At 48.9% G+C, this 17,457-nt stretch overlaps 1 pseudogene; it reads right to left on the bottom strand.

Moving 5' to 3' along the window:
* The window catches only part of LOC123822886, a 38,648-nt pseudogene extending 22,741 nt beyond the window's left edge, over positions 1–15,907 (bottom strand).
* Positions 15,908–17,457: the final 1,550 nt, after the last annotated feature.

Below are 17,457 nucleotides of genomic sequence, written 5' to 3' on the forward strand. Positions count from 1 at the left end.
AAGTTAGACTCGTATGTGAATGGTGAACAGGAGAAGGGAGTGAGGACTTAGAGCTGAGAACCCAGGCAGGTGGTGGATGTGACCACTGCCTTGGGGAGGAGAAAGGTGACCTTCCCTCTCTGCCTCATTGACTGCATACCCGATGGAGCCCTCATGACAGAGAGCCAGGGAGAGGGGCAGGGGATGAGCCTGGGGTCTGTGCAAATGCTCTGCTCCCACAGAGGAGCTCAGCACTTCCTCCTGGTCCTGGAACACAGGGGCTGCATCTCACATTGTTTCCACCTGACTCTGTCTCTGAGACATGGTCTCTTTCTCTCTCCCTCTCCTTGAGGGTGAACCATTTGGTTCATTTCTGCTTCTTCAGAGCACCTTTGATGTTGGGGCATCACTCTCCTCTTCAACCTCTGGAGAGTCTTCAGTATTCAGACAAGATGATATTCATGAGTGTTTTTTATTAGAAGGCAGTAAACACACACACACATGCGCATGCATGCTCGCGTGTACACACACACACACACACGCGCGCGCGCGCGCTTTAAATATCAATTGTTGCAATATCACATCCTGAATGGCTGAAGGACCCTTGAGCCTGCTTCCTCTGTTGCTCTCACTTCCCTTATTTATACCCCAGTGATACTACCTTCCCCCCACAAGTGAGGTCAGAATTCACCCTATTTGAGGTATGGGGGGAAGGGAAACCAGCCATTTGGATTTACATGAAGATGTTGGAGGTTTCAGAACCTGAAAAAGCAGATAAACCTCATCCAGTGAAGGAAGGATCAGACTCAGACCACAGTACAGGGTCACGTGATCACGACAGAGTCCCTCGCAGTGCAGGGAACAGACTGTAGACGTCTGACCACTCGGTGCTGGGCCAGCTGGGGGAGTCTGGGGAACACGACTGACTTCATACCTGCCTCACTCTGTTACAGGGTGCAGCCAAGAGGGGGGACCCCAGATGGGCATTTGAGATGGGGTCCGGAGCTTAAGGTGTCCAGGAGATTTTAAGATGTCTCCATCCCCCCACCCAGGGTGTGGGTTGGGGGAAGGGACAAATGGAGCAGGGCCATTGAGAGCTGTTTTGCATAGCAACAGCCTTGCAGCTACCCTCTGGCATGGTCATTTAACATATCTATAGCCTTTGGCTGGTCGCTTAGATATGTTAAATAGCTGTGATCATCTCTGAGCTGGGGGAATGGAAGTAACTTCCCCACCGAGATGTGATTGGGGGCAGATCCTCCAAGCTACAGCACCTGCATGGGAGCTCTGAGAAGATTGGCTCCAGGACATGGGGCCACACCTGCCCAGACTCATGATGGCAGCCCAGTAAAGCTGGAAGGATATGAATTCTGGCAAGTGAAGCCGAGTGTGGGAGGAGTCAGAAATGAGGCTGCAGAGGAAGATTGGCCGCGGGGATTTAAAAACCCAGACTTGGCGGCCATTGAGAGGAAGGAAAACCGTGCTGCCTTGGGAAGGAGAACCATGCTGCCTTGAGAAGGAGAGCCATGCGCAGCCCTGAGAAGGGGGGAGAACCACGTGGCTTTGGCAGAGTGAGGACTCTCCCTTCCCACAGCCCTGAGAGGGAGAACCACGAGGCCTGGACAGAGTGGGGACCCCCCACAGCTTTAGAAGGGGAACCACCACCTGGTTTTAGCAGAGATCCCGGCGACTCAGCCGAGGGTGCCGGGAACCCAGGGAGGTCTCCCAGTCGAGATGGAGGACTAACTAAGAACCAGAGGACTGTCTGAGCCATGGACTTCATTTTCCTTTCCTGAGATACGGTACTCTGGACTGGGCAAAGGGGGAAGGAAGGAAGGACTGTGTCTGTGTGGGGGTGTTTTAAGGGACTTTAAGATTTTTGATGAAGACATTAGGTCACTACTTGAAGTCTGTATAGCATTAAATAAACATTTCCTTTCCTTTTCATGAATCTCTGGCATTGAGAGATGTCTTTCCTCGGGTGGCAGACATAAAGGACCCGGGGCCTTCTTTCAATAATAGTATATCGTCCCAGGCCCCCCTTGTCTGTTCTGTAACAACTCCATTAACCTTTCTTCTTTACCTCCAACCCTGCCATGTTAAGCTGCACTTATAGCTAAAACATATATATTGCTCATTAACTATTCTGTCTTTAAAAAACATCTTTTTTATTGATTTATTTTTAGGGACAGGGGAAGAGAGCAAGAAAGAGAGGGAGAGAAACATCAATGTGTGGTTGTCTCTCATGTGCCCCCACCCTCACCACTGGGGACCTGGCCCACAACCCAGGCACATGACCTGACTGGGAATCAAACCAGAGACCCTTTAGTTTAAAGGGACTGAGTACTGACTCAGTCCACTGAGCCTCACCAGCCAGGGCCTTTTCTTAAAAACTTACTGAAGCTAAGGCCTTCCAATCTGTTTGCAGCCTGCCAGACACCTGCCCAGGGGCCAGATATCCTGGAGGTGAGAGGAGGGAAGACATGGTTTTGTGAGGGGCATCCCACCCACCTAGGCCCAGCCTGTTCTCTAAAGGAATGAAGCTGCAGGGGGTTTCCTGCAGTGGAGCCAGGCAGAGGTCGAACCAGGTCACCCCCAGTCATATTTTTACCACGTGTCACTGTGTTTTTAAGGCATTGTATGGCGTCCATTCGTATGGGGTCCATTGTATGGGATCCTGATGCCAGGATCTGGGTCAGAGAACGGGGGTGACAGTGTCTCACAGCAAAGGTCATTTTCTAGGTTTGGTGTCTTAAAGCATCAGCTCAGGGTCTCCCTACCCACACGGTCCCCCGGACAGAGAGCCATGCTCTCCCACGACCATCTGCCTGGTTGTGCTTGAACTCACACCCTGATTCCACACACACCCATGCTCACAATCACAGACAGAAACCCAGACGCACTCACCTCCACCCCCAAGCCTGCACCCATGTCCAGGAAACAGCAAGCTCGCCTTTTCCGTGGTATGAACGTTAGAATAACAACAGCGGGGTTTGTGGACAGTTGTCTCTGTGGGCTTTCCTGTGTGAGTGTGCAGAGAGCAAACCACAGTGACCTTATAAGGGACACTGCCATTTTTGAAAGTGTCACTCGTCATTGAGAAGGTACTGGAGTGTGCACTGTCAGGGACAGTAAGTTTCCATAATTGCCTGTGACGATGAAATTACTCAAGCCCCAGAATTGTGTGCACTTTTCCTTAAGTTTCATACAACACACGGTTGAGCAGGGCCTGTCACCCAAGCTGGGATGAGTTTCCAGGTCACAGGGTGCTGGGTCCTAAGCTCAGGGCTCTGGTCAGCCCCCAAACACAAGCTGTGCTGTTCCTGGACAGGATGCACTTGGTGGGTTTGTTCAAATACTCTTTTACAACAAAGGAAGGGAAAAGAAATGATGTTAAGATTACCCACATCTTCCAAAAACAGTTACAGATTGATGCGTGGGTCACTCGCCAGCAGTGACCACAGAACGCTGCAGATGGCTCGACGATAAACATGCGAGAGAAAAAAAAACATGCAGAGACAAACTAGTTTCTGTGGAGAAGTAGGGACGAAATGGCCACCCCCTCTAGTGGGGAGCGCGCCGATTTACCATCCATACCTGCTTTTATTGGGCTCATTTTGCATAATAATTCAGGTAAAGTACAATACTCATTAGGGGGAAGTAAGGAACCATAGAAAACAAGGAACTCTGCCGGTCTATTTTGAGTTGGTGTCAAAGAGCTGTAAGACTTTGAGGAACAAATTAACTTCCTCCTTGGACCCCTTTCATTCAACTGAGAGCATTCTAAACAAAGAAGGTTTCACAGTAATTTACATATTCTTTCTTAGGCCTGATCACCCAGGGAATCCACCCTTTTCAGCACAGAGCTGCACCACCCTGTCATTGTTTCAGGCTTAGGTGGAGCACGGAAACCAAGGCAACCAAGAGATAAGGATATTTTCTCCCAGACGATGGAGAACTCAGTCTATGTCAAAGCTGAGGAGCGAGGGTCCATCACCCCCTTTTTGCTGCAGTCCCCCAAGTCCTTCTTTTTGGGGGGGGCCTCCCAAAGTGATCGTGCCTGTCTTAGGTCGTTTCCCCCCTTGGGGAATCTTACCCATCTTTGGCTAACCGGCCAAGCTTTTTGGGGTTCAGTTATGAATAAAGCAGCAGAAGCAGCATTCCTGCCAGGGAGATAAGCTTTTGTCTCCTTGCTGGCTTACAGTTCCAAAGGCATTCCCTTAGCCTTAGCCTAGGTGGGGGTTTCAGATTCTGATACCAGTCAGAGCGGTTCCCAACAACAGATCCCACCTTTTCTAGAAAACAGGCAAATAAACCAACAAAAAAGGTGAAATGGGGTCAAAGTAAAGTAGCATCATGACTTAGAAGAGATGGGTGGAGGGGTCAGCAAGACTCTGTCTCTGGGCAGCTGGTAATAATTTGCCCTTGTCAGTGTGGTCTGCTCCCCATGGACAGTGTGAAAGCATTTTCTTTCTTCAGACTTTTGAGGCATCTGGTTACCCTGCTCTGGGGGAGTCACTCAGAACTTCCCTTTCACTCCCAGTCAGTCCTGAAGCCGACAGGTGAGCCTGCTCTTCACTGGACCTTGGAGCCAGATTTCAAATGACATAGAAACACTGTTCTGCCTAAATATGTCTTCCAGGCTGAGCTCCGTATTTGGGGCTTCCTCTTCCTATGGATTATCCTCCGTCAACACAGTTGTTTTGTATTTAGCATGGCAGACTGTGAGCCCTTACTTGTGTCCAGGGAAAGGAGAACATTCACACTGCTTGTGGATCCCCTCACCTCAGGGCTAAGGTGCTGCATGGAGGTTAATTTTGTACCTTTACTGCAGCCTGTGGGGGAGCCACGGTGGTCACTATAGGGATTCAGCAAAGCTCACAGCACAAGACATCCCTGGGGGGGACTTCTGGCCAAGATGGAGGCATAGGTAGATACACTTTGCCTCCTCCAACAACCAAAAGAAGGACAACAACGAGTTTAAAAACAACAACAACAAAAATAAACAGAACTTCCAGAAAGTCAAACTGTATGGAAGTCCAAAAACCAAGAAGTTCAAAAAGAAACATTCATCCAGACCTCTAGGAGGGGCAGAGATGGGAAGCTGGGGCAGAGAGGACTCACAGCAAGGTGGTGGCTAGAGAACTGAATCAGGCAGCAGCTGGTGGACCAGGTGAGGTCACCAGCGGCTTGTGGAGTGGGCAGTCCCACATGTGCATGCAGATAAACCAGGAGAAACAACTGGGGAGTGAGACAGACCACACAACCCAATGCTCCAGTGTAGGAAGAGAGAGCCTCAAAACCTCAGAAGAAACTCTCAGCCTCACAGGATAGTCTGTGGGAGAGACTCACAGGGTCCTAGAATGTACACAAAACCACCTGCCTGGGAATCAGGACCAGAAGGGCTCAACTTGATTGTGGGTAGCAGAGGAAGTGACTGAAAGCCCATTGAGAGCTGAGCAAACAGCATTGTTCCCTCTCAGACACCTCTGCAACAAACAATACCACAATATGGCCATGTAGGTTGTCCTGCCCTGGCGAATACCTAAGTTTCTGCCCCTTACTACATAACACTTGTGCTAAGACAAGAAAATATGGTCCAAGTGAAAAAACAGATTGAAGTTCCAGAAAAAGTTTGGGGGTCCAAGAACATGGACAGAGAGGTTCCCTCAATGGCTACCCTTGGAAAAGATTGTTGTCTCAGGTTTGCTTAAAACTTCTGCTCGGGGGACAAGCCATGGACCTGACAGGAGCTTGGCCACTTCAAAGACCTCCTCGTTCGATTGGGTGGTGTTGGGGATGGGGGGTGGGGGGCTGTGGACTCTGAGAGGAAAATGCTTGGTGTGTCCTTTGGTTGGAACGTGCTGGAGGCACCATGGTCTTGATGACCTTTGTTCTCGTCAGGGTCCCACAAACCCCTGAGTGGACCCACCACAAGGGTACACAGGCAGAGCTGTGCCAGGATCACAGAGTCCCAAGAATTGTCCTGCTGCTGCTTTGTGAAGCTCATGGTCCAGCATGATGGAGCATGGAGAGCCAGCAATTAGAAGTAGCTTGTTGGTCATGTGAGTGTGGTGGCACAGAGCCTCTGGGGACAAGAGTAACTAAGACCATGAGGAAGAGATGCTGCAGTGAAAGTAATGTCTGTACCGAAATGCTGTAGAAATCTAGGAATGTGTCCAGTGGAGGAACAGCACATTCCAACTTCAAGAGCTGAGCAGGATTTTTTATTGTATGCAGCACTCTGGGTTGTTTCTGTAAATGCTGATTCAATTAGAAAGTAAAGGAATAAAGGGTAAGACAGGGAGATCTACAGAAGCCAACATTTACAGGTGCACTGTGTGCTAAGAACAGATGTTTGGATTTTCTCCAGAAGATAGTAGTTGCAAAAAAAAAAATGCACAAACAGCTGGTGGGAGTCTCAGAATTTGTGGGACACTATACATGGCAGAAATTTTTATGAATTTGAGACATGATAAGACATCCCAGGACATTCAGCTTGTTGCTCACATGTCACTAGAGATGGTCATCTCATAACAGAAGTTAAATATGACCATTTCCTGCAGGTCTCTTGCATCAGACTGAGACCCACAAGAATGTGGACTCTTCCTTTCTGGGCATCATGAGTCTACAACAGCTATCACATGCTGCAAAGATGACCACTCCTGTAGTTGCTCTGTGGTATATGACATTCCTAAGTGACATGAATGTGCAGTTGCTGAGAACTTGGGTTCAGGCTAGTGTCGCTGTGGAACTAAGGTTAGAATTTTATTTAATCTGGGTGTTTCCAAAGAAATGAAACATTAATTTGAAAGGATATATGCATCCCCCATGTTCACTGCAGCATTATTTATAAGAGCTAAGATATGGAAGCAACCCAGGTGCTCATCAATAGATGAATAGATAAAGAAGTGGTACATATATACAGTGGAATATTACTCAGGCTAAAAAAGAATAAATTCTGGCCCTTTGGGACAACATGAATGGTCATAGACTCATTGTGCCAAGTGAAATAATTCAGACAGAGAAAGAAAAAATGACATATTATTTAACCAGAATTTTTTTCTTTTTCCACAGCTTTTTGAGGAATAATAACAGGAATTGTGTATATTTAAAGTGTACATCTTGGTGTTTTGGTATATATGTACACTCTGAAAAGAGCACCACACTTGAAATAGTAACATATACGTCACCTCTCACAGTTTCCATTTTTTTTGTGTGTGTGTGGAGAACACACAAAATTTCCAGTGTATAATTCATTATTTTGAACTATGACCAACACTCTGTACATTAGGTCTCCAGAATGTATTTATCATACAACAGAAAGTTTACATGTATTGACCAATATTTTCTTCTCCCAATCCCCAGCCTCTGGTAATCACCACTCTCCCCTATTTTACTTGAGTTCAGATCTCTAAAATATTTATTGTACATATAAGGGAAATCATGCAGGATTTACCTCACTGTGTCTTGCTCATGTCACTCAGCAAATGCCCTCCTGGTGCATCCGTGTTTTCTCAAATGGCAGCACTTTCTGCTTTTTATGGCTGAAGAGTATTCTATTGTGCATCTATATACCACAGCTGCCTTATCCATCATCCACTGGTGGAAAAGTGAGGTGGTTTCCATGTCTCTGCTGTGGTGAATAACCCTGCAGTGAACCTGGAAGTGCAGATATCTCTTTGTGATCCTGGCTTCATGTCCTCTGAATAGAAACTCACAGTGAAAGTGCTGGATCCTATAAAAGTTCTAAGCTGTGCACATCGATAGTTACAGAGTAGTCTTGGGGATGTCAAGTCCAGCCTAGGGAACAGAGTTGCCAAAGAACATAGATGCATAACCCATGGACATGGACAACAGTGTGGGGACTGCCTGAGGCACTTGGGGGGTGCTGGGTGGGGGGGGGCAAAGGGAAAAACTTCGGACAACTGTAATAGCACAAACAATAACATATAATTAAATGAAGAAAGTTCTATTTTCAATTTTTGAGGAACTCAGCACCAGCTGCAGGGTCTGTCGGGTGGGCTGGCTGTTGAAACCCACACATCACTTACCCTGAACCCTCCCCATTTTCTTGTTCTCAGCTGCCCCCAGAGGATCCAGCTTGCAGACCCCTCAGCCAGACAGAGGCTGGCCCTTGGGCAGTGATAGAAAGGCTGTGGGGAGGAGGCTTCCGTCCTCCCCGCCCCCACAGGAGAAATTGCAGGTGGAGGGAGTTTCTCTGTGCAGAGACCCGCAGGTGGGAGGGCCGATGGGGGGTACAGTGAAGGTGTTCTCACCCTTTTCAACATGATTGTTCTTGAGTTTTTTACTCCATGGGGATGCTGGTGCTGGGACTTCACACCTTCACCTCAGAGTGTGAATGTAGTTTTGTGTCCATGGATGGTGGTTAAATTGTGGCTTCTGTGGGTGAGCAGAGCCAAGACTTCTTATCTCTCCCCCATCTTGCTGACATTGGTCACTGGCATTTTCATGGTCATTCTCCTAATGACTGACCATGGGGGAGCATGTTTTCCTGAGCTCATTTTTTCATTTACAGAGCTTGTCTTCTTTGCAGAATATCTTTTTAGTGGAAATGCCTACTCAAGTACTTTGACCACTTTTATGAATTGGATTTTTTTTCTTTTGTGTGTGTGTGTGTTTGAGTTATAAGTATGCTTTAGAAGCTCTGGGCCAGATCATTATCAGATATAATTTGTAAATATTTTCTTCAGTTTTGTATGTCATTTTTTTTCATTCACTTGATAGTGTTCTTTGATTCACATACATTATTATTTTGATAAAATCTAACTTTTTTTTGTTTATTGTGCTTTTGGTGTCATTTCTAAGACAATGTAAGTAATCCCACACTCATGATGGTTTACCCATTTGATCCTAAGTTTTGTAATGCTAGCTGTTATGCTGATCCATTTTGGGTCATTTTGGTGTGGGGTGTGTAGTATCCATCTTCATTCTTTTGCATTTTTTGTACATTCATTTATCCAACACCATTTGTCAACCACTATGGGTCTTATTGACACTGAGTCTGTTTTTCAAAGTCAGGCATCCAGGAAGTTTCCATCTGGAATGGAATGAAGTCAAGCCTGACCTCAACGTCTGGCATCTCCTGCCCACTGCTGCCTTCCCCTGAGTCCTCCTTAGTGGGGTCCAGGAGGAGATGAGGAATCCTGAGTACTGTTCAGTCTGCAGTCAAAACCTGTGTGATCCCAAAAGAGTGCCTGATGGAGCTAAACCCCATTCTGTGAAATAACCCACACCTCCACATTGGTGACCTACAAACATCCAGATGGGTAGAGCAACGTGGGATCAGAAGCTGCTGTGGACATTTAACATGGTCAGTTGCATGTCAGGTGGTGATGCACAGGGTGTCTTCTGAGATCCAGTGTCTGCTTAAAGCAGGGACTCCTCATTTGGTTGGACTTAGTGCAGCTGGTAGGGCAGGTGCTGATCATGTTTGGAGGCAACCATATTGCCAGCATGACACGTTTTCTCTAACACATCAACAGCCATTTTTAGGAAGTGCACTGCCTAGGTTAGCCCATGGACTTTACCATCCTACTTCATGACAGCTCACTAAATTGTGTGAAGATATAGAGAAGTCACCAAATAGAAAGATAGTGTTTCCTATAATGACAACAGGACTTAGGAGTCACCTATTGAAAGTCACAAAGAACATTTGAAAAACCTTCAACATTGCACTGTGTTTAACTTCTAAACAGATCATAAGGGATCCATCCCTACTTTTGTTCATAGGGCTTTCCTTAGGTGTCTCTGCCTGAGTGACAAATGGTATCTCTTTCTGAAGGTTGCATAATGGAACGGCCCTGCCTCCCTTCTTTTGAGAATCCTCTTTCATCAACTCACCAGCATGTTTGAAGATTGACATGCATTATTTTGGTGATTTAATTTGTGCTTTTGCACTGCCATGCAGTAGGTCATGGTGAACAAATACCACCCATTTTTCTTTTTTATTCATGGGGTTTTGTGACATGTGCTTGCTTTATGAGGGTCACACTGGTCCACGTTCTTGTGAGTGTAACTGGTGCCTGCATATACAGCTTCTCCAGCATGTGTATGTTATGGTCAGAACTCTGTGTCTCCTCCTTTTACTTAGATAATTCCAATGTACTCCCCAAACAGTTGAAGTAATTTTTATCTCCACCACAAGTATACTTGAATTCTGAGCCCATTTGTTTTCATATTGTTGTTTTTTTTAATTCTTCTGTGAATATCTGGGATTCTGTTGTCACAATTTCACTGACACTGTGCCCTCACACTGCAGTAGGAATGATCATCATCTCTATAATATTATGAAATGCAGGTCAACAGAGAGCGTGTGGGGAGGTGTGGGGCAGATAGCTCTTACTCGGTGGTGATGATGACTCTGCCGTCTCCCAACTCTGCACTCAGTGAAGTCACATTGGCATTTTGAGTTGGTCATGAAGGGATAATTTACACCACAGTAACTGTCAAACATGACCAGTCAGAACTCTCTAAACGTGTGTTTTCAGAGAGGCACACTGCCAGGCTGTCCCTTCAAGGGATGACATTTCTGGGGAAACGACACACAGGGCATCTCATGGAGATGGGAAGGACTTTGGGAACAGAAAGGGTGGTGGCATTGGTTTGAATCTATCTGACATAGTTCATTTAATCAGTTATTGAGTCCATGTTAACCCTGTGAACTGATGAGATATAGATTCAATAATGCTTATCTGGTAATGTGATTAGAAATAAAGAACATTTTATTACAGAACAGTGGAAGAGAGCATGAGGTTTTTGATGTGTGTACTCAATACAATCATGTGGGAGGACACTCATGTGAGAAAACAAGGGGGGTCATTACAGACAGTCGGCAAAGATAAAGAGAGAAAAGAGACATTTAATGGAGGAGGAGCCCTGTACAGGGAGCACTCAGACACTCCCTGCACCCAAAACTTGTTCTCTCCCCTGGACACATAGCAGACAGTTTCCCCACCTGTGGTCCAGACTGTCCTTCACCAACTTGTGGGTCATCAGATGGGCTCCACAGCTCCCCCAAACTCTGAACAATACCCTGTCCCCTCTGTGCTCACGTCCTGGCTGCAGTGTGGGTCCTTTTCTTGCTGTTCTGAGCCTGAAGTAGCAGCTCCCTTAGGACCACCAGGACCAATACAGCCACGCCCATTTGGACAGAGTCTTCATTGTGCAGTCTTGGGAGTAGAAGGTTAGGAAATGTGGGCAAAAAAAGTCACAGAGGTGAGAGGAGACCAAAGACACCCTAGGGCCTTGATTGTCCACACAAGACACCTGCCTCCATCTGGCAGGACCTGACCCTCTGTACCCAGCACCATAACTGAGAGTTTCTCCCACTCCCGACTCCTGGGGTCTGACTTGTTTTGTGATGGGCTGATGCTGTCGGCTGCCCCTGAGAATCATGAAATGAGGGTGTGAGTGAGGACTTGGGGAGACATGAGCCTCCCTCCTGGGGTCTGTGCTCCCCGATGCCCCATTTCTCAGACTATAACTTTCACAGTCATGTCATGAGCCTGGACTGTACTCTGCCAGGTCCCTGCCTCCTCCTTGGATCATCTCAGCCTGCTGGCATCTCTGGATTCAGAGCTTGTTCTGAGTAACTTTGATAGGAGCTGTACCCAAGAGTTCAGGATGAGGGATGAAAGTGGTCTCCATCCAGAAATAAGTAAGAGCTGTGTGTTCTGCATTTAGTGGGAGGCACAGAACTCATGAGCTTATTCCCCTACCACTGAGAGATCTCACTAGCCCAACAGCTGGGGACCCAGGGTGCATGGGGGAGGTGCTGGTGTCAGGGGCTCCTGAGTGTCCTGTCTGTGTAAACCCCCTGGGTCCTCTCATTTATTACTGCCTCAGACTCTGCAGGGACAGGGCCCTGGGCTGAGGAACCCCAGAACTCGCTGCTGGAGGGGGGAGCAAGCACACCCTGACTTTCCCTGTGTCCACGGTTCCCTTTAAAGATACTCAGTGGTGCTGTCTGGGTCGTTGAATCTAACTCCCAAGGCTGCCATCACTTGCGCTGGTTCATAGCCCATCAACAGAATCTCAGTGACCATATTCTCAGAAGACTGACCTGTCACAAGTGCACTTGTTGCATCCTCAAAAAGGTTTGACAGAGAAGAATGTCTGGATGTCCTGTCTGTTGATGGGAGTTCTGCTGGCTTTTTCTGCCAGGTTCTCCTGCTTGGTGGCACCAGCAGGTGCAGGTTCAGAAGAAGCTGTGGTGGACGCTGGAGAGACAGGTGCAGGGGTGGGAGTGGGAGCCAAAGCAGGGGCAGTTGGTGGGACCTGACCACAGGTGGGGCTGTGCAGGAGCCAACTGCTTCAGGTGCTTGCCACTGGGCAGGGCCTATGGCTGGGCAGGGCCCCAGGTTAGCCCCATTCTTAGCACCCTGGTGAGGAAGGTGGTGGGCATGGGGGTGTCACATCTGCAATGCAGAGAGACCTCTTCTCCCACCCGAAACACCTGGGAGATAGGGTCGGGGTGGCCAAATGTGCAGGCCTGGGTTGCAGAGAGGCTGTGCGCATGTGCAGTTCCATCGTGACTGTTTTTGTACCAGGCTCAATTGCAGGCCAAAGGTTTTCAAGATTTTACTGTTAAGCATTATTTCCTTTGTGGAGCTTTTGAAAGATGCTTTGATACATGATAGAAAATTCCCTTTTACTTCTGAAGAGTTTTTCATTATATATTAATGCTGTATTATAACAAAAGTTTTGCATCTGTTGATAGGGTTTTTTTTTTCATTTTCTTTGAAAATTATTTTATTTATTTATTGTTAGAGAGAGGAAAGGAAGGAGAAAGAGAGGGAGAGAAACACCAATGCATGGCTGCCTCTCACATGCCCCTCAAGTGGGGACCCAGCCCACAACCCAGGCATATGCCCCAAACGGGACTCAAACCTGGGACTCCCTGGTTCACAGGTCGGTGCCCAATCCACTGAGCCACACCAGCCAGGGCTTTCTCATTTCCTTCTAATGTTACAGTTGTACTGATTGATGTTTTGAATATGAAAACAACCAGCATCCCTGAAATCACATCACCTGCCTGGTCGGGATGGATGACACAGTTTATGCTTTGATGCATCATGCTGAAATTTTGTTTAGGACTCTGCACCTGAGCTCACGTGAGAGAGCTTCCTGTGAGGTCTCCCCTTTGTAGCTCCGTCGTTTATTTCTGGTCTGATAAAGTCGGCTGGGGCATGTGCCTTTCTTCTCTGTTGTCAGGAGATGGTTGTGTAAGACTGTGATACTTGTGTTGTGTGTATGTTTGTGTCTCTGTGTGTCCATGTGTGTATGTGTTTCAAACATGCATATGTGCTCAGAAGCATTTACCAGTGAAGGTTTTCAGACTTCGAAGTTCAGTTTGCAGGAAAAATTTTAATTACAAGGTCAATATAGTTAATACATACGACAGTGCAGAGTTTCACATCTCACCCCCATACGAGTGAAGTCGTACAGTCCTTGTACTGTGGGGTCTGACTTACCCCATGTAGCATGGCATGCTCACGGTGCCTCCATGTCACCGCACTGACAGGATTTCATCTCTGTGGCTGAGTGACACTCCATCACACAGGTTGCCACACCTTCATCTCAGCACATGTGGGAGGACACTTAAGTGGTTTCTATGTCTTCGCCTTTTTCTTTTCTAAGATGTTCATTCATGGTTCTGAATGTTCCATTTTGTAGGTTTAATGTGTAGTATTTACACTATTATTCATTGAAAGCATTCTCTCACTTCTGTTTTGGTTCTAAATTCACACATCGATGCTTGAGAATTTTCTTTCTTTGATTCCAAAGTGTATGGATGTTAGTTATTTCTAACTGCAGAATCAGGGGACTCCCAGAGGGTCCCAGAAGCTCCTGGGGGTCCATATTGGGTCTCCAAGCTGACTGGGGCCACTAGCTGGGAATCCCTTAGGGGGCATATCTGTACCTTCTGGGGTCCCTGCAGGCCCCCTCCCTGGAGTGTGTGACCAGGGTCCTCTCTGGGCTAGTGGACGGCCAGAGCAGCGTACACACTCGGCTTATCTGGGGGCTTCCTAGATGGGAAGGAAGGGGGTGTCCTTTTCTCCCGTCTGTGGGTCAAGTGCATCAGCTGGGCATAGGTCACATCCTGGGGGGCAGCAGATGCAACAGCCTGGATCAGGGGGACAGTGAGAGAAGAAAGATGGTTGGGGTTGGGGAATCCTGGGGCCTGAGGGAGGACGGGACACACTTGACTGTCAGTCATTTTTTGCTTCTCTGCCCTTCATGGCCAGAGATCCCCATGACAAAGAGGAAGGAGTGGTGGCCATTCTCTGCCTGAGCCTCGATGTTGAGAGGGTCACCTGTGTACATGTCACTCCCTGGGGGGTCATGACTGGGCCTGTTCTGCTGCAGAGAGACAGTGAGACAGAACTAGCATGTCCTTGACCCCATAGTTGAAACCCTCCAGTCACATGTCCATATGGTGTCAGAGTGACGACTTAAACTTCAGATCACATGAGGTCACTCTCCTGATGACATTGTGCAGGGACTCCCTCAGCCTTGGGACTCCTGGTGCTTCTGCGGATCTGCTCTTAATCTAACGCTGTCTGTTGCTCATTCAGCTCCTGCCTCAGGGCCTTTGCACCTGCTGTTTTCTCTGTTCTCCCCACCCCACACACTCCTCCCCCCTGCTCTTGACTCATTCTCCTTCAAAGCACTTGGCTCTCCAGGATGTCATCTGCCTGTTTGCAGGTGTCTCCCTCACCCACAGGTGAGCTCAAGGAGGGTGGGGGACGGGCTGCTCAGGGCTGCACTGTGGCACCAACATAGACTCTGTAACCAGTGAACTCCTGCCATAGCTGCTGTGTGAGTGAGTGACAGGACCCTGGGACCTGCAGGTGGTTCACTCATTCAGGCCTCCTCCTGAGACCTGGGGCTGCACAAGGTCAGACAGAGGGCGAGGAACCAGCAGAGAGGACCACCCAGGAGGAGGCATGAGGTTACATGAAAGTGGGAGGAGTGAGTCACAGCAGGACGACCTGGTGCCCAGAAGGAGAGGTCAGTGTGGGTGCTGCTGAGATACTGGGGAGGTGAGGACAGGGAAGTGACCATTGGAGTCAACGGGGCAACAGGAAGGTCTTTGGTGGCCTGGACAGGAGCAGGGTTCTTACCTGAGGGTCCAGCTCCACACTCTCCCCAGGCTTTGGGTCCTTTATGACAGCATCTGCTGGAACAGAATGGGGTGTTTCTCCTGGCAGGGTTCCTGAGTTTTCAGGGCTACAGACCCACCTGCTCCCAGATGGGTCACTAACCCAGGGTGAGGTGACGGGCCTGGTCAGGCTGTGTGGATTTCAGTCCCTCTCACCCCTGACCCCCACAGCCTCCCAGGCTGTCCCCTGCCCCATCGCCTCCTGAAATCCCTGTGCCCCTCTCCTGAGGGCAGCTGTCCCTTCCTCTCACAGAGGGGGCTCTTCCTGGGTCTCTGCAGCTGTGCTGGAAGACAGACCAAAGCCTCTGTCTGGGCTGGTCAAGAGGGCCAGTCTCAGCTTTGGGAGAGTAGGACCCCCTCTGGTGTGATTCCAGAGGAAAGAAGGAAACTTTAATACTTGCTTGTGCATATATTTCATGTTACAGAAGATTAAAAACAATAAAAAATTAACTTACACTCATTTGTACATCCGTGCTGACATTGAGTGTTTTCTTTCTAGATTTTCTGATGTGAGATTCTAGAGAGCTGTATTTCTCAGCTGACCTTCCCCATCTACTTGTTTCCTGTGGCAGGTTCTCTGAGCCCCTCTCTCCTGTGACCCAGGTCAACCCCTTCCTTACTCACCCAGTGTCCTGCCTTTGCTCTGACACCGATGTCGGAGGAAGAGGAAGAGGAGGAGGGAGAGCAGCAAGATGAGGGCCACTGAGACCCCAATCAGGATGTTCAGGGGCTGTTGGACACCTTGGGCAGGAGTGATGACATGAATGAGCCAAAATTGCCATTTAATGAACACCTACTGTGTGTGAGGCACAGCCTGGGGTCTGTCGTTCATCAACTCTGACCTCACAGCCCTCATGCACCAGGCATGGCTGACACACCACCCAGTCCACTGCAGCTCAGACAGGTTAGCCATGTGCCCCAGGTCACCCAGCCTGGCTGGGACAGGGCTGGGACTGGACCCCAGGATGTGGGTTCCCTGTGCTGTCCTCCTCCTGTCCCCAGGTGGACACCACCTCTGAGCTCTGGGCTCCTCATCTGCAGGGGCCAGTCCTGTCTTGCCTGGACCTGAGGATCCTTCCTTATTACTTGTCCCCCAGCACAGCAGGGATGCAGCAGGGACACGAGAGGAGTTTTTGGTGTGTGGTGAACCTGATGCCCCCTTGGAAGGTCTGCCTTCCTGAGCTCTGTGAGGCCCCTTATGTCACCTAATGTCACTGCAGCCCTGGAAGCAGGAGGGGACCAGGGGTGAACACACATGAACCCGACAATCATGAAAGAGAAGGGACCACAGGTCCCACAGCAGAGCCATGACCTGAACCAGGTCTGACTCCAGCCCTTGTTCCCTCCAATGAGTGAGCACCTGAGCTAAGGAATAGATCTGGATGTCCCAAACCCATTTTATTCCTGTCCCTTCATGTCCAGTGTCACTGTCACTGCTGCAGAGGGGACAGTTTCCATAACATCATGTCCTGGGTACCTCCCTTCATGCCCCCCCTCCCCTGCTCTGAGGAGGTCACAACCAGAACGGAAAGGAAATCTAAGCTCTGGATCACGATTCTCTCCTTTTATACTTGGAGACACTGAGGCACACAGAGGGGAAGGGTGTGTCCAAGTCAGAGCCTCCAGAGGTGCCTGAACTTGCACAGGACTCAGCCCCCATCTGCATGGACCCACCCACCACCTCCCCACAGAGACCCTCACTTACTGCTTTGCAGGCCTGACTCTCTTTGGAAAAGGGGGGCGATGGGCCAAACCTGGGAGCCCCTGCCACCCTGTTGTTCCCCCTTGGATTTGTCCTCTACTTCTTGTCCCCCCCTGGGACTCAGCCTGTCCGTCTCTAACACCTGAGGGCACTGAATTCTCTGAGAGACTCAGAATGGCCCTTAGGTAGGCTGTGCTCTCTCTGAACAAAGGGCCCCACTAACTCACTGGTTGTGGAAAGGGGCCCAGTGGGTGGTGAACTGGGGCCTCAGAAGGTTCTTGGAAGGAGGACACAAGTGGCTTAGAGTCTGGTGTGGACCTTGGGGTCCCACATCTCTCAGACTCTTCCCATGCAGCTGTGCGGTGGCCCACTGAAGCCCCTTTTGCTGAGCACCTGGCATCTTCTGCACTCAGGTGAGGGAGAGGGATGGACAGGTGTAGGAGGGTCTGTGAGGGGCAGATCTCATCTTGGTGACCATCCCTGGAGCCCTATCCCTCCCCTTGCAGCCCACAATACTTCTGAGGAAGAGAACCTGAGCTAACGGCTCAGAAAGACAGTGTCAGGGGTCTTACCTGAGACCAGGAGCTTC

The sequence above is a fragment of the Phyllostomus hastatus genome, unplaced genomic scaffold, assembly GCF_019186645.2.
Source record: "Phyllostomus hastatus isolate PE091 unplaced genomic scaffold, TTU_PhHast_1.1 phas_contig_459, whole genome shotgun sequence".
Lineage (NCBI taxonomy): Eukaryota > Metazoa > Chordata > Mammalia > Chiroptera > Phyllostomidae > Phyllostomus > Phyllostomus hastatus.